The sequence below is a fragment of the Microcebus murinus genome, chromosome 5 (genome assembly GCF_040939455.1).
Source record: "Microcebus murinus isolate Inina chromosome 5, M.murinus_Inina_mat1.0, whole genome shotgun sequence".
In the NCBI taxonomy this organism is placed as follows: Eukaryota; Metazoa; Chordata; class Mammalia; order Primates; family Cheirogaleidae; genus Microcebus; species Microcebus murinus.
Genome location: NC_134108.1, coordinates 102,320,434 through 102,344,065, shown reverse-complemented (window position 1 = coordinate 102,344,065; position 23,632 = coordinate 102,320,434). Strand labels below are relative to the sequence as shown.

General features: G+C 47.8%; 1 protein-coding gene across 10 annotated transcripts in view; it reads right to left on the bottom strand.

Moving 5' to 3' along the window:
- TRERF1 (transcriptional regulating factor 1) overlaps nucleotides 1-23,632 on the bottom strand; it is a 200,386-nt gene that overhangs the window by 40,998 nt on the left and 135,756 nt on the right. The gene's annotated exons all lie outside the window — the stretch shown is intronic.

The window sequence follows — 23,632 nt, the reverse complement described above, 5'->3', positions numbered from 1 at the left end:
TTTTCAAATCTTAGCTCACACAATGCTTTCTCAGAAAGTCCACCCTGACTCCAATCTCCAAGTCGACATCAGTTTTCCTTTTTTACACATTCTCATAAAACCACATTCCTTTCCTTTGGACTACTCTTCTCAGTTTGTAATTATACTTCCAAGAGGAAAATTATTTGATTAATGGGTCTTTCTCTAATAGAGCAGGAATCAGGTCTGTTTTTATCTATGTTTCTATTCCCAAAGCCTATCACAAAGCCCAGGAGGACCTCCAATAAGGATTTGTTGAAGGAAGGGCAATGTTTGTTGAATAAATCAATCATTGAATGAGATAAAATTAGATGGCAATGATCAAGTGCCCCAATGGCTGAGATAGGCAAAAAAAGATAATATAGGCTGAGCAGATGTTAAGTTCTCAGGGAGAACAGACAGATTTCACCTTGGGCCCGGTGGAGACACAGGGCTGACAGAGGTGGAGAGGACCAGGAAGGGTATTCTGGACAAGGGAAAAGGCTCAATAAAGGGATGGAGTCGGGTGCAGGGGTCCCTGCTGGGGCACCATGTCCTTGTCAGGAACTCATCGATGATCAGCTGAATTTGTAAAGCAGGGGTAAACTGTGGTAAGCCTTAAAATGACATCCAACAGTGTTATCCTTTGGGCATTGGGCCTGGTGATTTCAGAATGCTCTATCTTGCTTAAACCTGTCTACTTTAGCTCTCCAGAAAGCTTCGCGCAGTCACCTCCTCCAGGAAGAATTACTTGTTGAAACTCACCAGACTCTGACCATTACTGATTTCATGTCCCACTGCCATGGCCCTGTTGGTGGAATGGAAGCTAGATAATTTAGCTTCTGTGGACATGTTTGCTTTGTTAAGTCCTCTCAAACCACTGGGGAGAGGGATTACTTTGTGTTCTGAGTTAGAGGAATCTATCCTTTATTCATTTGACATTTTCAGAACTGAAATGTAGTTTATTTATAAACATAGAACCCTAGCTGGATGGAACCATAAGTGGGTTCCCAAAGTGGGGTTCCTGGGCTAGCAGCATCACTAGGGAACTTGTAAACGCTAATTCTGAAGTCCGACCCAAATCCACTGAATCAGAAACCTGGGTTGGGTCCCAGCAGTCTGTTTTAATGAGTGACTGAGTCTGATGCACACTCAAGTTGAAGACCACTGGCTCGAAGGTCATCTAATCTCCCCACATTACAGATGAAGGAACCCAGGCCCAGAGATGTAACTTCTGGTCCTCAAACAGTGCCTGGTTCACAGTAAGCAATCAAGAGTCATTTGTTCAACGAAACAGAGAAAGAATGACTTCCCTAAAATGACATAGGAAAGCAATGGCAAAACCATGTGCCACTTTTTTTTTTTTTACATTAAATTTACATGTTTTTTGAATAGGTACTATATTCACATGGTTCACAATTAAAAAGCTTAAAAAAGATATACAAAAGAGTGAAAATTATCCCAAATAAATGCTTGAAAATAAAGTGAAAAATTATAGCAATTCTTAAAGAGTGTATGTGAAAAGTCTCCCTCCCACCCTTGTCCCCAGCCACCCACCAACCCCTCCTGAGACAATCAATCAGGTTCTTATGCATCCTCCTGCAGATGTTTTATGTGCACACAAGAATACTTGTACACAGCCCCTTTTATACAAATGGTAGCCTGCTGGGCCCATGGTGTGGCATCTTGCCAAAAGGCTATTTTAAACATATCATTTAGAACCTGGAAACTGTTCTGCTCAGTGGATTAGCCAATCTCATAGAATTCTTCTAATACCAACTCGGGATTCAAGTTCTTTATTATTTTTCTAACAAGGTTAACTGTTTTGCTCATTATGTATAAGATTTCCTATTGGGTAATCGGTACCAGGAGCTTTTTCATTCATGAACTAATTAACAGAACGACTACTTTCACATTTCTCTGGTCAATTCCTTCCTTAGAACGGGACTCCAGGACTCCAGAGTGGGCTCAACAAGTGAGTGCCCACTCAGAACCCCAGGTGCTCTCGACCCCCCCCCCCCTGCAGCCTGTGACCGCCTCTCCTGCTCACCGACCGTGCCGCAGTCAAGTGACCTGTGCCTCTGCCTGTCTCCCCACTGGCTGTCCCGTCACTCTGAGGCAGGGGCAGCAGCCGACCCATCTGAGGTCCCTGATGACACAGCAGATGCCCCACAAATGCTCACTGAACTGAAACGCTGAACCCGGCAAATGAGGCCCACAGCAGGTCATTCCACCCTCCACGTCCCACGCCTCGGACATGAACCGAAGGATAGAATTTACTATTTTCTGTTGAAGGCGTAGTGCCCTGAAGCACCGAATCCATGCAGCGCTGTGGATAATAACACGCCTCTACAGAGACCTCCTAGCTCGGGGGTTGACACGCTTTTTCTGTCTAGGGCCTGCCAGTAAATATTTTCAGCTTTGGGGACCATACATATGGTCTCTGTCATCATAACTCTGCCATATGTAGCGTGGAAGCAGCCACAGACCACGAATAAATGAATGGGCGTGGCCGTGTGCCAATACAACTTTGTTTATGGACACTGAAACTCGAATTTTATATTCTTTTCACATGTCAGAAACATTGTTCTTCTTTTGATCTATCCTCAACCAATTAAAAATGTGGAAATCCTTCTTAGTTCACAAGCTGTGCAAGAATAGGTGTTGGACTGGATTTGGCCTGAGCCATGGTTTGGTGACCCCTGTTCTAAAATAGAAGGCATCAAAGTCTCCCCACCCCCAGCCCCTGCCCTGGGGAAACCAGGAGACAGGGCCACCGTCTGCAAGGAGGATGTCTGTCCTAGGGGCCATCCTTTGAACCAGAGAGAGAGACAGAGAGGGACATGGGAGAGGAAGTTGACTTTGGCTGAGGTCTCAGCAGGACTTGTTTGCTTACAATTCAGAAGGGTTAACACCCTGCTCCTGCCAGACCCCCATTGCTTGTTTGAGGAAGAAGAAACAGAAAGATTTTCCTTTTTAAGATGCTGGGCCATCAGCTGGAGACTGTGTACACGATTCCCCAAATGCCTCGGCTTGTGTTTGAGTCAAGCCTTCCTCTCAGGTCCATCAAGGAAGCTCAACTCGATTCCCCTGGGATCTTCCCACTCCAGCTCTCTCCAAACTCCCCAAAGGAGGCAGGAGCCAATGCAGTTCTCCAAGACGTGGGCTCCTAGTTCGTGGTCTCCTTTTTAGCAACATTGTTATTCTGAAATGCTTTCTGGTTAGTCTTCTAAATAAAGCCGGGGGGTATTTTATAATCCAGTAACCTGATTACCGTGGACATGTGCTGCCAACGACGGTGGTTAGGCCCAAATCTGCCTCGGTGCAGAGTAACCGGCTCGTCTTCTTCCTTCTCGGCCCCGCTGCTCTGCCCTGGGCTCACGCCAACTTTCAGCTGTGGGAGGATTTTTAAGGCTGGCTTTGGGCGTCCATTTTTCCATCCTTTGTTCTCACCCTGTGGCATCCATTGGTCCCTCAAGCCCTAGGAATCAGAAAGAAGCCCGACTCACAGCCCGGGAACCTGCAAAATGGAAGGTTTGGACTTTGCTTCCTTTTAGATGGGTATCCTCCAGGAAACGGGTATTGGCACTATTTCACTTTTTGGTGTGGAGGCTCCTGGTCCTCACTATCATTGCTATCTCCCCTCTGGGCTGGCAACAGTTCTTTACCAGGGACTTTATCAGTGGCTACCATATGTCACTTCTCTCCCTGGCTGGCATGAAGTGGTGAGGATGCTAAGACATGGGGAGAGAAAAGGGCGCTGCAGGAGTCTAGGGTGGCTTCCTGGAGCAGGCAGCCATGGTCTGAATGGGCCTTGCGGATATATTCCTGGGCACAGTTTTTTCAAACCACACTCCTCCACAAATGACTAGGGCTGGGGGGAGATGAGGAATATGGGCATGGACTCTGTGAATATGGCATAGTTACCAGGGCAGTGGAACAGAAGATAGGCACCCTGGGCTTTGGTTCCACTGACTCTGTGTGACCCTGGGCAAGTGATTTGCCCTCTCTGGACCTCAGCCGTGTTTTTATATACCCAGATAAGTGAAGCAAAGTTTTTCTAGAGGGAGCCTGAATAAACTCCATGAAATCTCTGCTTCATCTTTTATCAACTTGTCGAGACTGAAAGTCAGGGTCTGTATCCAGTTGGTATGCGCTGCATAGACCCGATGACTGTCCAGGGGGCAAATGCACAGAGCGTGGAAACCACCGTGTGTCTCTGTCTTTCCCCTTAGGCCACACAGAGGTTGTTGGGGAGGCAATGTTAAACCAGTGTGACTGATGTGACCAAGTACTTCCTGTGGGATAAACTGCTCTGGGAGACTCGAGTGGGACATGCTCCAACACGGCCACCTGGAATGAATGTCCTCACATCAGGACTGATAAAGTCATTTATGGGCTACGGTTCCAGAGATAAAGTGGCACGATGCGCATGCATTACAACCCAAACTTGCGGCACTAAAGGGAGAGATGCAGTAGGCCCTGAGGGGGCATGCCAGGGACAAGGACCACGCTGGCCTGACTGGCTCCTTGGGAAGCCTCCTCCCAAGCCACAGCTGACATCCTCCATCACCTGGTGACAGGGAGGCTGACAGATGACTCAGCCAAGAGCCCTGCAGAGAGAAGACAGTGCAAGTGCAGGGAGACACCTAAACAACCCATACCGGAGTCCCTGAGAGACCTAAGTGCCGGCTACTTTATATTAGGTCATTAAATATGAAATGTCCAATTTCAAATCAAAACTTTAGTTTATTATATCTCAAACAAGAAGCAGTACAATTAATCAAAGTATGCACCTAAACTGTCAACATGGTTTTGCCATCTTAACGGTAGCATGTTTATGCCAGCAGCGAAGAAGCCTACAGAGCGAGTGGCGATGGAAGCAAAAGGCATTTTCCACGGCGTGTTGAGAACTGAATGTTTTTCGTTGCAAGAAGTGACCCAAAGCCTGGAAGAAGTAGGTCAGTTGGTGCAAGGTCTGGTGAATACGGTGGATGACAGAGAATTTCCAACTCCAGCTTGTGCAGTTTGAGCAGAGCTGTTTGTGTGACATGCAGTCAAGTGTTGTCTTGGGTTGGCCTGTCTCTATTGACCAATCTCAGCTGCTTTATCATAAGCCTCCTCATCATTTTGTCCAATTGGTTTCAGTAGGCATCTGCTGTAATCGACTGACCAGGTTTCATGAAGCTGTAGCAGATAATGCCAGACCTCGACCACCAAACACATACCGTTAGCTTTTTTTGATGAGTATTTGGTTTTGGACTATGTTTAGGTACTTCATCTTTACCCAACCATTGTGCCGAATGCTTGCGATTGTCAAAAAGAATTCATTTTTCATGACATGTAACGATACAGTGTAGGAATGGTTCGCACCTTTATGTTGTGACAGCAAAGAAAGGCAAGCTTTGAGATGTTTTCTCTTCTGATGCTGATTTAATTCATGCAGAACCCATCTACCCAGCTTCTTTACCTTGCCAATTTGTTTCAGATAGTTCAATATTGTTGGAATTTGAAAGATAATCACAAGCTAAACCATGCATTTAAAAGAATAAATGTGGCCGGGCGCAGTGGCTCACGCCTGTAATCCTAGCACTCTGGGAGGCCAAGGTGGGAGGATTGCTGGAAGTCAGGAATTCAAAACCAGCCTGAGCAAGAGCAAGACCCCATCTCTACTAAAAATAGAAATTAATTGGCCAACTAAAAATATATAGAAAAACTTAGCCGGGCATGGTAGCACATGCCTGTAGTCCCACCTACTTGGCAGGCTGAGGCAGAAGGATCGCTTGAGTTTGAGGTTGCTGTGAGCTAGGCTGATGCCACGGCACTCTAGCCTGGGTAACACAATGAGACTCTGTCTCAAAAAAAAAAAAAAAAAAAAAAAGAAAGAAAGAAAGAAAATAAACGCAATAAAAATAAAATTCACAATAAAAATAAAATAGGAAGTGTCAAAGCGAAGTTAGAGATATCAACTAACAGTACTTAAAGAAATCAGACATTCCATACTTAATAACCTAATAATTGCATGTTCTCCTAAGGAGGAGCTAAGAGAACTTCAGAAGTAATCTGCAGCCATACTGAAGACCCACTATGTGCCTGGAGAGGTAAGGAAGTCAGGGACCCCGCCTTATGAGGTGCACAGCTGAGTGAACTACACCTCACAGCTTGGATATCAGTCTCTATGCCCTTCCCTGTCCTTTATATTCTTTGATACAAACTCACAACGTGGCCCTACTATGCCAGGACTGCTACAGGACAAAACTGTTTCTCTAAGTTCATGATCTGGGGGAGAAGGAGGCTTCTAAAAGACCCCAAGGAATGTCACAAAGAGAAGGGCACCCGGCAAGCCCAGGCCTCCCCGGGGGTGGGGGGCACAGGATGGGGCTCGGGCCTCACAGGAAGGTGAGGGCCCAGGAGGTGCAGTGGGCAGACCCTCGCTGTTGGGGGCTCAGGGATGGTCTCTGCAGGGCCACTTGGCTGGAGGGGTCTGGGCCCAGGGCCTGTAGGAAGGCTCCTCCACTCCTGGCCCTGAGGACTTGGGGTGTGGGGCCTTCTGAATCAGCACTTGGGAGTACAGCCAAAGAAAGGCTCTCCAGCCCGCAGCCGTCCTGGGCAGGGCAGGGCAGGGCAGGGCCGGGCCTGGCCGGGAGAAGAGGAGATTTCCCTTCAGCTGCTCCAGTGGAGCCCCAGGGAGCGTGGGGAGAAAGATGGAGGGAAGTGGTGCTGGCAGGGAGATCTGGCCCCCTTGGCCCCACCCACAGCCTCAGAGTGAATTATTAATTTACGAAAACACCAGTCAAGCACCGGAGGGCTCTGTTGCTATTACTCAAGCCCCACACCCAGCACCATGGGGCCACGCTGCCAAGAGAGCCTCCAGCAGGTCAGCAGCGCAGACCGGTTTCCTCTGCAGGGGGCAGTGGGGAGGGGGTGGCTGGCTCTGTCACTAGATCCTGGCCGTGCACACTGAGGTGGCACCAGCCCCTCAGACTCTCTGGGGCCTAGGGTTCCAGGTAGGCTGCCGTGGCTAGGGACTCAGTTCCCAAATGGACCGGCTGGCTTGGCTGTGGTGCGTGGCCTCCAAAGACATCAGACTGTACAAAAACATAAATGCCTTGGTCACCCGGGGCCCCAGAGAGGGGTCACTGTTTTGGGGAAAACCACTCCCCTTCTTTCTAAAACACAGCTCATAGCTTAGAGCAGGCGTCCTCAAACTACGGCCCTCGGGCCACATGCGGGTGTTTTTGCCCGTTTGTTTCTTTACTTCAAAATAAGATATGTGCAGCGTGCATAGGAATTTGTTCATGTTTTTTTTTTAAACTATAGTCCGGCCCTCCAACGGTCTGAGGGAAAGTGAACTGGCCCCCTGTTTAAAAAGTTTGAGGACCCCTGGCTTAGAGGGTAACAAAGTCAGCAATGCTGCCGGCGTGTAAAACAACTGTGCAAAAGTGTTCTCGTGTTTGGGGTGTTGGGGGGGTCTTCCTTGGCTCTCCTGCCTGCACTGCAGACAGGAAGCCCCCGCGGAAGGCCCGGCGTTCCCCAGGCCATGACGTCAGTGCCACGCTCGGGCATTCTGTAAACACCGGCAGCCGCGCTGAGCCACATCCTGGGCAGTGCCACGGCCCCCAGCTTTTCACTCGTGAGATAAGGGGCTCAGACAAGCAATCCCTGCGGCCCCTGCTGGCTCAGAGTTCTAAGGTTTCGGGGGGAGTTCTGGGAGTCAACAAACAAACAAACCCGAGGGCACTCTGGTGTGTGGGGCTGGAGGCCTTCCCAGCAGTACTTCCTGAGGCCCTCCCTCCGCCGGGCCTCCGTGGGTCCAGCTCCGGCCTCCTCGCGGAGGCCCTGCTTGACGTGAGCGCTGCTCACACACCACCTCCCAGTAGTGGAGCCTGTCTCGCTCACCCGGGGCCTGGCAGCGTGAGTGGCAGCAGCCACCTGCCTAGGGAGGCCAGGAAGAGGCCTCAGCGTCCACGCCCTGCAGCCCCCGAGGTCAAAGTCCCCTTTGTCCTTCATCGTGCCACGGGAGGCTGGCCTTCTCAATCTCGTGAGAGAGGCTCCTCATTCGAGGGTCCAGGAGCGGGAAGCTGCCGAGGGGGGTGCCAGGGAGCAAAGAACGACGAGACCCCAGAGCAAACTGACAAGGCCTCCTCAAGAGACAGGTTGCCGGGAGCTACTGACAAAGTCCGTCAGGAGGACCTTGTTCCAAACTTGTTCCAAACCACAGCGTGCCAAGATTAAGCAAAACGGTGCGTTTTAATTTACAAATGCTTCTAAGAATTCAGTGTTATAAAGTCGGAAGTGAAAATTCCCCCTCCCCTGAGATTCCTGCTGTTAGGAGTTTTGTGTGTGGGTGGTGGGAGGGGTCGCCAAGGTGGGCTTCCGGCTCCCAAGAAGCCTTAGGGGATAAGGAGGGGGTCAGGCCTCTTCTGGGTTTGCTCTTTGCCAATCCTTCACATCGCCCCCGGAAGCCCCCAAACCTGCCTGCGCTTGCCCAAGACAGGTATCCTGTTGGTCATCCGCCCCCGTCATCTCACTGTCCCAATTTCTTGCCCAAACAACTTCCCTTTGCTGCTATGAGATCAGAGGGCTGAAGCGATGTGTCACCCAGGGCCCCCTGCAGCTGAGCTGAGGAGACAGAAGTGGGGTCCAGCAGCCTGGGGCAGCCAGGACAGTGTGAACGGCAAACCCCAGCTGCAGGGTCTGCAGGCCCAGACACACATCCTGCTGTTGGGAACACTACTCCACCAGGCTCATTCACCTCGGGTGTTCTATTTTTCAACTAATACTAAATTTTAAGTCCCATAGGAACAGAATTGTGTCTTAATATCTCTGTTTTTCTTAGAAAATCTCTCCCTCTCTTCTCCCCTCTGCCATGGGCACTATTTAGCCAAAGTAGATTCACCCAATGTTCACGGAATACAGCAAACAAGTTGGTCAAGCATCAACCCTGTGTGCGTGGCTAAAGATTAGGAAGGGAGGGAGCCAATCCCCTTCTCGGGGAGCCGATGTGGTCCACAGTTATGCCTAGGACACCGCCCAGGCATCCTCCAGCCCCGTGTGGAGGCGGATCACAGAGGGGTGGCTGCAGTCAAAAGAGCTGCAGGAGGGCCACCAAGCATGGTGCTGAGGAGCTGGGGTAAGATGCTGCTGAGCAGGAGAAGGAGGAATGGCAACGATGGCAAACCTGTACTGGCCACCAACCACAGGCCAGCCACGGTGCCAAGTCCCTCACAAGCCCCTCCCAACAATCCCACAATGGGGTAAGTGCACCCACCACCTTTACAACCTTACCAGCCTCCCTCCCAAAGAACATTCTCAGATGTGTCCCCTTATGAACCTCTCTGAGAATTTCTTTAGGACACACACCCAGGCCGCGGAGGAGGGTGTGATGGCTTCTGAGGTGTCAGTTCGGCTAGGCTTAACTACCGCCCTCAGAATTCCCTTTCTAGGAAGCTGGTTAAAGCGGAGACTCATAGCAAATGACCCATAGACAAGTGCACACAATTCGGTTTTGTTTGAAGAGCCAAAGACTGAAAACAACCCAAATGCCTGTCAATAAGGGATTGATTAAAGGGAATTATAGAAAAACCACACGATGGGCTACTATGCAGTGGGTAAAAGGAACAAGGAAACTCTCTAGGAACTGATATGGAAAGATCTCCAAGGTTAAGTGAAAGAGAAACATGCAGAAGAGCGTGTTTAATACGCTTTTATGTAAAACATGGTTAAAATAGAATATACTTATATGCATGTCTATATACATGTATATAAATGGTTCACTTTTGTTGTATATGGTAGTTATGTTCTACAAAGTCCCCATGAGCACTGACTTACAGAATACTGACCCAGTGCTCCTAGGGGAAACATAGGGTTAGGTTCCTGTGAGCCTCTCATTACAACATTTTCATCAATTGATCAATACATAACCTTGTTTTGTGTGTGTCTGTTTAAAGGACATCTTATTTAATATCTATTGTTGACTCATTGACGCCGAACTCACAGCCAACAGTACGATAACTCATACCCCAACAGAGCTTATCTAATACAAGTATTTTCTCTGTGAGGCACATTGCAGCCTTCCTGTGCGTACAAGGGCAGACAACACTTCAGCACTACCCCTGGGGGGCCCTTCACACAGTGAAATCAACAACAAAAGGTGCAAAAATGTGAAAAATGCAGCAGTAAATAGAAAGGACAGAAAGGACACTTGTAATCTCAGCAACTCAGGAGGCAGAGTTGGAAGGATTGCTTGAGGCCAGGAGTTTGAGACCGGCCTGGGCAATATAGCAAGACACTATCTCTTAAAAAAAAAAAAAAAAAAAGCCAGATGTGGTAGCACACACCTGTAGCCTCAGCTACTTGGGAGGCTGAGGCAGAAGGATTGCTTAAGCCCAGGAGTTCAAGGCTGCAGTGAGCTAAGATCACGCCACCACACTCAGCCTGGGTGACAGAGATACCATCTGGAAAAAAAAAAAAAAAAATGAAGGCAGGGTGGCCTTGTTCAACCTCAGCTGGGAATGTCCATCTGGGTACTCAAAATTTTCACTGTTCTGTGTATGTCCATAAATGACCAAGAAAGTACTGTAAGTATTGGTTTTGTGGTTGCAAATAAATTTTAGAGAGTAGGAAAATTTGCAAATACAGAATCTGCAAAAAATGAGGACTGACTGTATATTTATAGTTGCTTGTATATTCATAAAGAAAATCTAGAAGGATCCAAGAAACTAATAATAGTTGCGGGGAGGTGGTGAAAACTGGGTCAACTGGGGGAAAAAGCAGGAAAGAGACTTCATTTTATAGCGTTTTATATTTTTCTATGTTTTGAACCATGTGAATATATCACTTCTTTAAAAAATAAACAGATATAATAAAACAGTGGAAAAAAACTGCATGTGGATTTAAAAGCAGTACATTCGTGCCTTAAAGATTTATTTTAACTCAATAACTTAAATATCTTACTAGTCTTTTGAGGCAGGGTCCAGGTCTTTGCTCACAGATCTGTGGAGTGGAGTTCTGCACTTGTCTTTCCTGCATAAACCACTGATAATAAATCATCTATAATTTTTCAGTTTGGTTTCTTTAAAAAGGAGCTAGAAGTTGAGGACACTGGTAAACTGCAGTGCAGAATCCTCTGGTATGCTCAGTCTCTCTCCCTCTAGCGCCAGTCTTTAATAGTTGCCTTGCTCACACTTAATTTGGCAGCAATTCTTTTTTGGTGGCTTGCTTTTAGCACTTCTTTCCAAAACATTCAGCAGAGAAAAATCTGAGTCCCCCCCCCACACACACACCTTCTCAGATGAGGTAGAACAAGGTGACTCTTACTTTTCACAGAAACACCATTTCTCTTTCTTTTTTGCATTCATAGTTCAGCTTCTATCACATCTAATTAATTTACATAATTATAATAACAAGTGCAACAGACATAAGCAGTTTTGGGGACCAACACAGTTGGTGCTCCCTCAGTCCCCGACTGCATTTGGGGGAGTGGGTGCTCCGTTTGGGGCAGTGCTAGCAAGCTGTGGTCAGCTGCCACTCAGCCACACAGAGGCTGGTTAAAGACAGCCGCACCTGTGTGTGAATGCGCCTTGCCAGGTGGCTGAATGACGCCTCCTGGTATAGCTTGTCGTGCATTTCAAATCTTTTCTCCCCGCGGTGCCCAGGGCAGAGCTGGGTGGGGCAGGCCCTCAGCAAACATTTTCTGAAGTGAGTAGACCTCTTTTTGTCAAAGGCCTGAGAGGTAGGATTTCTGACAGCGCTGACATTTAGACTTTGCATTTTGGGAAAAGGACGAGGAAGGGCGGGTTTGTAAGATCTCCTGAAGTGTCTGGGATTTAATCCGCAGTCTGAGCCCTCAGCTGCTCCAGGCTGAGGCGAACCCCCGACCATTTATGGAGCTCCATGTGGAGCCCTCTGCTTGCAAAAGGGGCAAGATGCCAACGTCCATGACCTGAAACCAAAAGCCTTTTGTCTCAGCAGATGACCCTGACCCCTACTTCACAGAGAAAATGGGGGCTGCAGGGCTTTGCCCGCTCTGCTTCCTGCCCCGCCCCCCCCCAGTCACCTCTCCCCTTAGGGCTCTCTTCACTCCTCTGCAATGCTTGGAGCCCCTTTCCCAAGAACCAGGGTTCTTGGGGTCGGAAACCAGGACTGTAAAAGCCCACCTTCTCCCCACCCCTAACTCACTCCCAATAGGTTATCTGTTCCTGCCAACTTTTCCTCCACAGCATTTCCTGGCCATCTCCTCACCTAATCTATGATAATCTCTTCACAGCTGCCTCATCCCCCCAGCCCTGCAGAACCACCCCTCTGCCTAAAACCTCCCGTGCTCCCTCGGCCAGCGGGCTAAGTGAACGGCTTGGCCTGGCACAGGGGGCCCTCACGATCTGGCCTCGCCCACCTTTCCCATGATTCCCCCCACCCACCCACCCACCCATAGACACCTTGAGCACCTGTCCCATGGAGCACACAGGGCCTCCAGAATGCTGGTCCCTCTACCTGAAATCTTTTTCTCCCGTTTTCTGTATGTCCGGCCTACGAGTTCCCGTTCAAACCTAACATCTTTCATGCAGTCTTCCCTGATCCGCAGCCATTCACTGAAAGCAGGCATTTACTGTGTGCTGTGTACCAGGCACAGCGGGTACAATGGAGGTGGGAACAGACATGGTGTCAGCTCTCGTGGGGCCTGCAGTCTGGCGGGGTGTGTGTCACACGCAGACAAATGCAATTTTATGTCTGAGATGAGTAGCTATAATAAAGGGCCATGACCTCTGCAGAAAAGTCAAGGAAGGATCCTCTGAAAAGTCACAGTGATGCTGTGATCCAAAAGATGAGGAAACAGGGGAAATGGGGTGCAGAAAGCTGTATTTCAGATAGAGTCAAGGACAGCATGGGCAAAGGCCCTGTGGCCAGTGGTGGTGGTGGTGGGTGGGACATGGTAGACGTAAGCAACTAAAAGAAGGCCAGGGGGGTTAGAATGCAGGAGAAGGAGCAGAGTGATGGAACTGGAGAAGGGGTAGGGGTAAGACCATCCAAAGTTCTTGAGGATAAGGAGCTTCTCTTCAGCCCCAAAGCATCGGCAAACCATTAAAGTATCTTGAACTATGTCTGTGTGTGAGCCAGCACATGACTGATCAGATTTCCACTTTGAAAAGCTTGCTCTGGCCACAGTCCTGGGGTCAGCAAAGTTTTTCTGTAAATGGCCAGATAATATACATTTTAGGCTTTACAGCCAAGAGGCAAAATAGAATATATATATATATATATATATGTGTGTGTGTGTGTGTGTGTGTGTATATATACACACACACACATACATATATATACACACACATATATAAGAGAAAAATAAATTTCTATAAACTTATGAGGAAACTCAAAATATAATAATAATTGAGTATAATTTTTTGTAATACAGATCTATTAAGGAGGAGAATGGAATTATTGTTTGAAGAGATTAACGTTTCCCTTCAAAGGGCAAGTCAGTGTTCCCATGCCATCCAATGTCCACTTTCACAAACCATTTTTAGCTCATGGGCTGTGTGAAATCAGGCAGTGGCTGGATCTGGACCACGGACTGCAGTTTGGGGACCCCTGGCCCACACGATGGACGGAGGAGGGCGAGCGAGGACGTGGGTGACTTAGGTTGCTATGGTCCAGGCCAGGTAGCTTGGATGAGGGTGATGATGAGGGGGTGCTTGGGGGTGAGGCAGACAGCATCAGCGATGCAAGGGGGGTCGGGGGTGGAGGGGTGTGTCCAGACAGCACCCAGATGTCAGGTTCACATCTGTGCAGACTGGAGCACTGGCAAAGCTCAGTTTCACATTGAGACCCACCACAGGGGCTGTCACTGAGGCAGCTGGGCAGGGGCTCCAAAGCAGGGAGGGGTGTGAGGCCCCTGACAACAGGCAGTAAATGAAGGCAGGGACATGAGGAAGGATGCCAGGACAGCCAGCGAGAAGGGGCTCCGGGCTTTGTCTGCGCATCTTTATCACGCCCCTTGCACGCTGCTCGAAACTACTTTGTCGGCCTCCTCCATCGAGCTGGGACCTCTTTTAGAGAGTGCGCCGTGGTCAGCAGAATACACGGCACCCCTGGGTGCCAAGGACACGGCAGAAGAAGGGACGCAGGGGAGACCTGCTGCTCCCACAGCAAACAAGAACACATCACGTCAAGTCACCATGGAAGCGACTTCCCCCCCTGGCTCTGCCGAGCTGACCCGTGCCTGCCGCCAGCCTCCCCCAAGAGCTGCCTTTGATGCGGGTCACTGGGCCCTTCCCCAATCACCCTAAATCATCCAGGTGTGTGAGCGCTCACGCACATGTACACACAAATCTCCTCCCGATCACCCCTGGGAACGTGATTTGTGGTGATGGTGTATTGACAACACACCCATCAACTGTCAGCTCGACATGTCTAAATATTATGTCCCATCAACCAGAACATCATTTTTTTTTTAATTAAAAAAAAAAAAGTTAAGTGGCATTCCCACTCACAGTAGGGAGGGGAGAACGGGAGGGAAAAAAAGCCACAGGTTAAAGAAAACTAATTTTTCTTTTATCTCATTCCTTTCATTTGTTTATTTATTTTGAACAGAGGAGTAAAAGGCTCGTGTTTCCATCTCTTTAACAGCCCAGGAATGAGGCTGGGATGTAGACTGGCCTGCCCCGGCGACCACAGGGCGCGTGTGCTTCTTGCCATCAGTGGAGCTCCGAGACCAGTCTCCTGGGCCACAGCCAAAATCCTCTGGCCCAGTGCTGAGTCTCTAATGGGCACATCGAAGAATTCATGGGAGGGTGTGCGTATCCCCATGGCCAATAGTAACATTCTAGAAAGCACCGTTTAAGGCATGGACCTGCACTATTTTGTTCTGTCCCCACAAGCTGTGAGATCAGAACTGTCTCCTCTATTTGAAAAAAAAAAGATGAGGAAATTAACATGCAGGGGATGAGATTCCCAAGGTCACATAATAGGTGAAAAGGGCTGGGCCCTCTGATGGTAAAGGATGAGGCTTCTTTTGACACTCTGCAGCGCCCCTTGCTCCCACTGCAGTTAGATCCAACTTTTTTACCCTTGCTTTCGGAAGGGTTGAGGAAACCCGGTTTATACCACAGCGTAGACAGGCCCCACACATCTGGCCATCAGCTCCTAGCAACCGTCAACACTCTCGCATTTAGTCATGAACTTGGAAGTGTGAAAAAGAAGCTAAAGCACTTTTTACCAAAGGAAAGAAAAAAAGTTCCAGGCACAAAGGGCTAAGCTCTAGTTATCTGGGACAATATTTCACTGATCAGGAACATCTCACTGGAGAGGAACAAATGGGTTATGCAGCAAGTATTTTCCTCACAGAAGTACCAGGAGCACTGCTTCTGGAGTCAGAAGACCAGGGTTCAAATCTCCATCTTCTACTGGCAAAGTCAGTAACGCTGGCAGGCCCACCTAACCTTGCATTTGAGCCTTAATCTTGACATGTGTAAAAGAAGAGTAACAGCAGCTCCTGGCCCGGGGTTTCTAAGAAGGTTGAACAAGAGACTGTACAGGGGGAGACTTCCGGGGCCCCTGCTCTTGGGGCCCCAGAACCTCGTCCAAAAAAAAAAAAAAAAAAAAAAGAGACTGTACAGGACACATGTGGCTCCCCGTGAGGACCGGGCAGCCGCGCAGCCTGGGGTGGGGCTTCTGGTGTTTTGTTTTGACTTGGTAGAGTTTAGATCAGGCTTAATGACTCGGTCGTGATTGATTCGGTTTTGTTATTTGTTTCCTGGGCAACTTTTAGCCGTATCTTTGTTACAATTAACAGCACGGTGCTCAGGGCAGGAACTTTGGGAAGTGGGCACAGGAGGGAAGAGAGAGATAAGCCCCAGCAGCAGCCTGTGGCCCTTCTGGGTAGGGACCAAAGACCTCACTTACCCTATCACCTCCTGAAAGCATCAACACACCCGGACACATCCATTATTATGGAGGAGGAAGACCCAGAGACATGGAAAGGCCAAACTACGTTCGGTGCACTGCTCACTGGGCAGGGCGGTAAACAGAAGGATGCAAACAGATGCTCACGTGACTTGCTCGTTTTTCGCGGGAAGCTTCCTGGGGCAGGCTGGCCCTTCAAAAGACAGGCCCAGGGTTCTACGTGGGTCAGTGCCATTCAGGGGGTGCAAAAGAGGAAATGTGAGTGTGGCCGAGTTCCCTAAATTGGTGTCAGTGGTGACGGAGGTGGCGTTCTGCTCTCTGGAGTCTGGCTCTCAAGCAGTTCAAGGCCCCAGGAGAGGTAAACAGAAGTAATTCTTTGATGGCCATCTAAAGCTTAATAATATCCACAGTTATCATAATTGGAAAAATTTATGGGGTGTAACCCAGTTACTTGGAGTCATCATAGTCCCCTTAGGATATCAGAAAAGGTGATATTCTACTTCTTTTCCTGTTTCAAGAGGGCCCTAAACTCTCAGATTCCAGAAAAATTGGTTGTTTTCCTTACTTTCAGTTACAGCCTCTCCTCCTGCTTAAACAATCAGCCCCCTGTAAAGAACTGGGGACATTCTGCCTGGCATGGCTGACCCAGGAAGGCAGTCTGGGGTAGCCTCTGGGGTCACACGTGCCCTCTGACCTGATAGGTAAAAAATGGGCAAATGGGCCTCCCCCTCCCCCCCTGTGGAAGCTCCTGACCCCCTTGGCGCTCTGCCAGTCTCACAGACAGGAAAGAAAAAACGAGGCCAACCTAACCCTGACAGTTTGGGGGGCACCCTTGCACCCATGAGTTCCTGTGAGGCAGACCCAGCAGGAAGTTTCATTCCCATTCTGAGCTAAGCTATGGAAGGAGGGAAGGGGGGGAAGAGGATTCCGGAAGATCACACGTGCTGGTAGAAGCCAACCTGAGGAAGCTGAGTCAAAGGCGCCCAGTCCCAAGCCAGGGAGATCCCAAAGACCACAAACCCCTGCTACCCGAGTGAGGCCAGAGCTTCCACAGGACACGAGTGTTCCCCAAAAATACAAACAAGAAGGTATCACTGAAGTACAGTCTCCTATTTGTTCCTATTTCATCGATAACAATGTCATGGCTTTCTCTGACTAGCTTTCATTTTGCCCTCCTCCTTTTCCTCTCACTCTCGGTCTCCTGGACCTAAACCAAGTCTCCCCGTCTCGTCTGGATTACGTGTGCGCAGATTATCTCCCTCTTCACGGGACAGTCACAGGAAATTTAAACACCATCAGATGGGGTTCTCATAAGCCCACTTCCCTTGCCCTCCACCACCGCCCCATACCCAGTTGCTATGTATTCAGGAAATGCAAACCCAACATAAAGATAACCCAGACCTAACAGAAAAGGAGACTGGCCCTGTGACCTTGCCGGGCAAATGACTTCCCCTCCCTGCACCAGAGACTCTGCAGATGGGGCGGTTGGGCCCGATGAGCCCCAAGGAGCTGCCCCTGGCCCTGCCCTGCTAAAGCTTAGAGGGAAGAACTCCCCAGACCCTGCCTGTCCCAGGATACCCAAAAAAGTCCTGGACTGAGATACTGAGACAGTGGGGTTTTTCACCAATGACATCAGACCCCTAAGGGTCCCAGGTTACAGGGGCAAAGAGTGCAGGGAGTGAGGACGCCTTTCAGTCTCAATTCTGCCATCTTTTGGAAAAGGGAAGAGAGTGAAGGGGGGAGGGTATCAGAGTGGCCTTAAACTCTAGATATAATGTTGTGATTTAAAAAAATAGAATGGATATGAATAACAGTACAATAAATGTCACTAAAATATTTTTAGAAGGGAGACCACCCAACAGGGACAAGGAGTTGATGGCCAATCTCCATAGCAGCACCTGAAGACTCGAGTTAGAACACATTTCCATTGGCTTTTGTGTGGCTCTGCAAAGCACCAGAGCCCTTTGTCTGGGGTGTCTTCTGTCTCTAAACCCACAATAACCCCAGGACCTCAGATTCCTTAGACAGCCCCAGACATGATGTGTTCCAGCTTCTTGGTTCTGGAAATGGTCTCTGTGTGCATCTAGGACAGCCCTTATTGCCCTGTACAGGCCTAGCCGACAAGGAGAACTCGCCCTAGGGTGGCATCTGGTGAAGAATATTTAATTCCCCAGGTGAGCTCTCCATGGGCAAGGCCAGTTGGCTGCTGTAAGTAATCAATCTTGGCTCATAGCTCTGAGTAACCAGAATGGAGGAGGGGCAGGAAGAATGAATCATTATCAGGACAGAGGCTGTTAATAGACTCTGAGGCCTGTTGGTGGGAGGAGGGTGTGGAGTGGGGTAGGGCATTTAACCCCCGGCAGACAGGCCTGGCCACTCAGCTGGGTGGAGACTATCCAAGGTATCAACTTAGGAGTCAGGAAAACAAAGAAGCCCCCTCCCTAACTCCAACAGTGTCCCTGCTCAGTCTCCCCAGCAACTCCACCCTTCTAAATATTTGAGCAATGCTTAGAAAAAGAAGACAAAAGAATGGCTCCAAATAATGTTTTGGTACTCACAAAAGGCTCAACTTTTAAAGAAAGTTCCAATCACTGTTTGACAAAAGTGAGTTGGTGGCCCAGATGAGCTGAAGCATCAGAGAGACAAAAGCCATTATCTGCAAACCCATTCGAGACCTCCATGTTCATCAGCCAGGAGTGGTCAAACACGTGGGAGACCTGGTGAAATGCAGTCAAACTGTAGCCGCAGGACTTCTCAGGGCTAAGGGTCACAGGAGATGGCTCTCCAAGAGGGGCCACAAAGGCCATCTGTGGGGCTGGACAAAGGGTCTCACTGCCTCATGAGGATGCTCATCTCTAAACCCCAGTTCACATCACTTCTACGGGCAGGATGTATGAGGCTCCTTCTCCAGCGGCCTCACCCTAACTGCCCCATAGGGCCAGCTCAAATCTGCCTCCTCCAGGAAGCCTTCCCTGACCACTTAAGAAAACTGTGCTTTTCCTCCTTGGATATCCACTTTGAATACCTGACAATCTTTTTTTTTTTTTTTTTTTTCAGCCTCGCGAGTAGCTGGGACTTACAGGTGTGCACCACTATGCCTGGCTAATTTTTTTTTTTATATATATTTTCAGTTGGCCACTTGATTTCTTTCTATTTTTTAGTAGAGAGAGGGTCTCGCTCGTGCTCAGGCTGGTTTCGAACTCCTAACCTTGAGCGATCCTCCTGCCTCGGCCTCCCAGAGTGCTAAGATTACAGGCATGGGCCACCGTGCCCAGCCTGAATACCTGACAATCTTATAAGATGTTTTATCCTTAAAGCATTTTTTTTTTGGTTATAAAGTCTTTTTGTTATTCATAGCCTTTAATTTTTAGAGCTGTTTTAGGTTCACAGCAACTTCATGCATTTTTTAAGCCACCTGCCCACTGCACAGGGCCCTGAGTCACTTTCAATAGCAGGTGCTGAAAAAAGAGATGTTGCCGGATAGACAGCTGATCAGGAAGCGATCCAAATCTGGGAGTGACATGAAGGGAGCACGTTATGTGTAAAGTCTGATGCCAGCTCAAAGAGTGGAGGTAAACGGACACTAAGGTCCCTTCTCCCCGGCCCCATCACCTACCGGAAATGTGTCTGCAGAGCAGCCGAGCCGTCTCCCATCCCCCAGGCTCCATGGGGGGTGGGGGGGGACCTCCAGGGCGGCTGGTGGTGTGCAGCTCCAGGCCCACATGGCCCGACAACACAGGGCACAGCTCGGAGGGAGGGCTGTGATCGGGGGCCTGGGGGCTCGGTCCCATTTCCAGGACCCTGCCCTGGCTTCTGTCCTCCACAAACACTGGCCAGACCAGTGTGTTCTACCTTCTCAGATTATTTTTATAAACACCCCAGTTTGAAAAACATAATAATGGGGCGGGGAGCCCCACATTTACACTAGACTTCTGTCTCCATTTTTCATCCCATTTTATAAACCAGCTTTGTCAGTTTAAAAGCATCACTAAATAAGAGCACAGGCCTCGAAGCAGCGTGTCCCCAGTCATAACAGTAACTACCACCGACCAAGCGCTCAGGGCGTCCAGGCTCCACACGCACCATCGCATCCAGTGCTTCATCCAGTGCTTGAACTGGCTGTCGTCCACATGTTACAGACGAAGACGCTGAGCTCGGAGAGCTCGGGCCAGTGAGTGGCAGAGCCAGATTCAAACTCAGCTCCTTCTCCCTGTCCCCCAAAGCCCCCAAAGCCAAACCACTGTGCTTTGTAGCCTCCCCTCCGATGAAGGCACACCACCAGGAAACAAGAACACTGACAGCAGGGAGGACCGACCGAGAGAGGGAGAAGGGAAGACGGTGGGAAGAAGGAGAGAGCAGTGTGCACTGAGCAGAGTGGAATCCAAGCAGGAAAGTTGCCGGTGGTCGCTGGAGAAACCAGCCACAAAACATGCAGAAGCCATTTCCTCTCTCAAGGAAGATAAACAGTAGATTCATAAACAAATCTTACAAAGCTGTCCAGCTAGTTAAAGCATTATTGGTAGAAACTCATATCCTTTGTGAGTATAAAGCTCGTTCCCAATGGTCAACAGTTATCTTGGGGAGACGGATGGTGTGAAGGGAAGATGGGAGAGGGACACACTCTCTCCCAGTCCTTCTCCTGCTGGGCCTGTGACTGTAGCCAGTTACATAACCTCTCTGGGCTTTGGTTCACTCTTCCGTGAAAAAGGTATATATATTCCTGCCCAACAGGGCTATTGTGGCGAGGAAAAAAGATATATTTTCTGGCAATATGGCAGACCAGATACCCTACTCGACTTTCCTAATTTTGAAACAACTAACATGCTGGATTAACGAAGATTGAATACACATTTGTTGAGATGGTACAAATGGAAACATTCCACAAAGACTAAAACAAGCCAAAAGCAGGAGCCCTGGGAGATGAGCTAGCACCAAAGCTGGCCTCTGCTCTGAGGGTTTCTACTGAACACTGGAGATTCTGTTTCCCAATGATAGTGCCTAGGGAGACCCCTACATAAAGTTGGGACTTCAAATGTCTCCACTCTTGGTGAGTGAGAACTGAATGCACAACACAGAAGAGCACTGTCAGGGAACTTGACCTTGGGCTGGACAGAAAGGGGGGGGGGAATACCTCTCCTGAAAATTTATAATCATAAGCTGAACTTTACACAAGTTGGGAGTCTGAGTTATGTTCCCTGGGTTCACCCAGGGAACATAACTTCAGTAATTTTCTACTGAAGACTTGAACCCAGTCAAGTCTTCAGTAGAAAATTAATTTCAGGTAATTTCTGGCTGGTAGTGCCCCCCAGACAACTAGCAGAAGTTAATACAAATCCTCTCTGAAAACACCAACTTCAACCCAGACCTCAGATAATTCCCAGAGATAAAGTTCCAAGGAAAATGAGCAGCTCACAGGGAATAGCAGAAACAACAGATGGCACAATTAGACCTTCAAAGACTTCAGACTCTGGAATTGCCAGACATAAATTTACAAAATTTCTAAAGAGCTAATTCGATATTTGAAAGAAAGAAAAGTCTTCAAATAGGAGTGAGAAATAAGAAACCAGAAAAATCACCAAGGAGATCTGAAAAATAATGGACCCAGAACTTCCAGAAATGACAAATAAAGGAAGTGAAAAGAAAAAAATTCAATGGATGGATTAAACCAACAGCATTTAAGACACAGAATAGGTGTGGGGTAGAAAAAAAAAATGACACAGAATAAATTAAATAGAGGATAGATCTGAAGAAATTACTCAGAGTTCATCATAGACAAAGATATGAAAAATATAAAGATTAAGAGATACAGAGAACAGAGTGAGAAGGTCTAATGTAAGTCTAAGTGGGGTTGCAGAAGGAGACATTAGAGAGAATGGGGAAGTGGCAATATTCAAAGAAAGTGAAGAGTGAGAATTTTCCAGAAATTCTGAAAGATACAAATCTTTAGCTGTAGAAATCCTAATGAAACCCAAACAGAGTAAAGAAAGACAGAGAAATTTACACTGAAACACATGGTAATAAAGTTGCAGAACACCAAAGAAAATGACAATCTTTAATGCAGCCGGAAAGAAATATCAGATCACTTATAAAGGAACAGCAATTAAACTGAGAGCCAACTTCTCAACAGCGACATTCAAAGCCAGAGGCAGTGGAGTAACAGCTTCAATGACCTAATAGAAAACATCCAGGAAAGCTACCGTTCAAAACTGAGAGCAAAAGGCATTCAAACCAGCTAAAACCAAAACCTAACCCAACCAAAACAGAAAAACTTTGAGAGAGCTTACCACCAACAGACCCTCACTAAAAGATAATGCTCAAGGATTTAGTTCAGGCAGAAGGAAAATAATCTCAAATTCATGAAACGATGGTGAGAAAAATATATGATAAATATAAACAAATATTTATATAAAAACAAGATGTCTAATGTGTAGGGAAAAATAGGGTAAAAGGGAAAACACAGGATAACAATAGTGTATAAACTGGGAAAAGTAGTGATTAGAATTAAACCAGTCTACAGTTCTTGTATTGTCTGGAAGAAAAGGAAAGATACTGATTAACTCTAGACTTTAAGTATGCATGTTAAAATACTTAAAATAGTTGGGTAGCTACTCAGGAGACTGAGGTGGGAGGATCACTTGAGCCCAGGAGTTCAAGGTTATCCTGGGCAACATAGCAAGACCCCATCTCTAAAAAAAATAAATAACTGGGATAATCACTGAAGAAAAAGACATTAAGCATGTAAATTCCAAATAAGAAGATAAAAATGGAATTGGGCAGGGTGGTGGAGAACACCTCAATCTAAAAGAAAGAGCAAAAAAAATTAAAAGCATATAAAGATAGAAATAAATCCCAATTCGTCAATAAGATATACCAATTCTAAACATCTACACACCAAATAGCATTGCCTTAAAATATACAAAGCAAAAATTTCAGCTCTGTATGAAGCAACTGACAAATCCAGTGGGAAATTTTAATACACCTCTCAATAACTGATAGATTAATCAGACAAAATCAGAAAAGGATATATTGCAGATGACTTGAATAGCACAATGAACTAACTTATCTCAATGATCATATATAGAAAACTATATCCAATAATTAATGAATACATATTTTTTTCAAGTTCTGATGGAAAAAATTAGAAGAGTGAAGGAGCACACAGAAGTAGCTCAATGCATATTTCAAACTCTTTTCACGGATCCAAATCTATTTTTGTCCTAAAAAAGACACAGACCTTATCTTTCTTGTTCATTGATATATCCCAGAGTCTAGCACGGTGCCTGTCGCAAAGGAGGCTTTTAATATTCACCAAAGAAGGAGTAGCCGAATGATTCTCTGCTGAAGACCGGGTAGGCTGAGAGAGCAGCCAGCGGGGCAGACACTGGAGGTGATAAAGCCCTTTCCAGCACAGAGGGTGAAATGACAGGTGAGTAGCGTCAGTCTCTCGTGAGAATTTACACAAAAAAAGAAAGGCAGAGTCAAATGCAAAGAGAGCGAGGCATGTGGAAGAGTCTTTGAAAGTCCAGTCTTCGTGGTTCCAAATGGCAGAGCAGAGACCAGCAGACAGAAATGAAGAGAGACAGAAAAATTAAGAAGAACTCTCTAGCAATTAACTGTTCAACACTGGTTGGGAAATGGCCTGGCTGATCGTCTAAGGCCCCTTCGGACTCTGTGTGGGGCAGGACTCTGTCTGGCAGTACTGGGAGCCTCAGACCACAGACAGGACAGGTTTTCC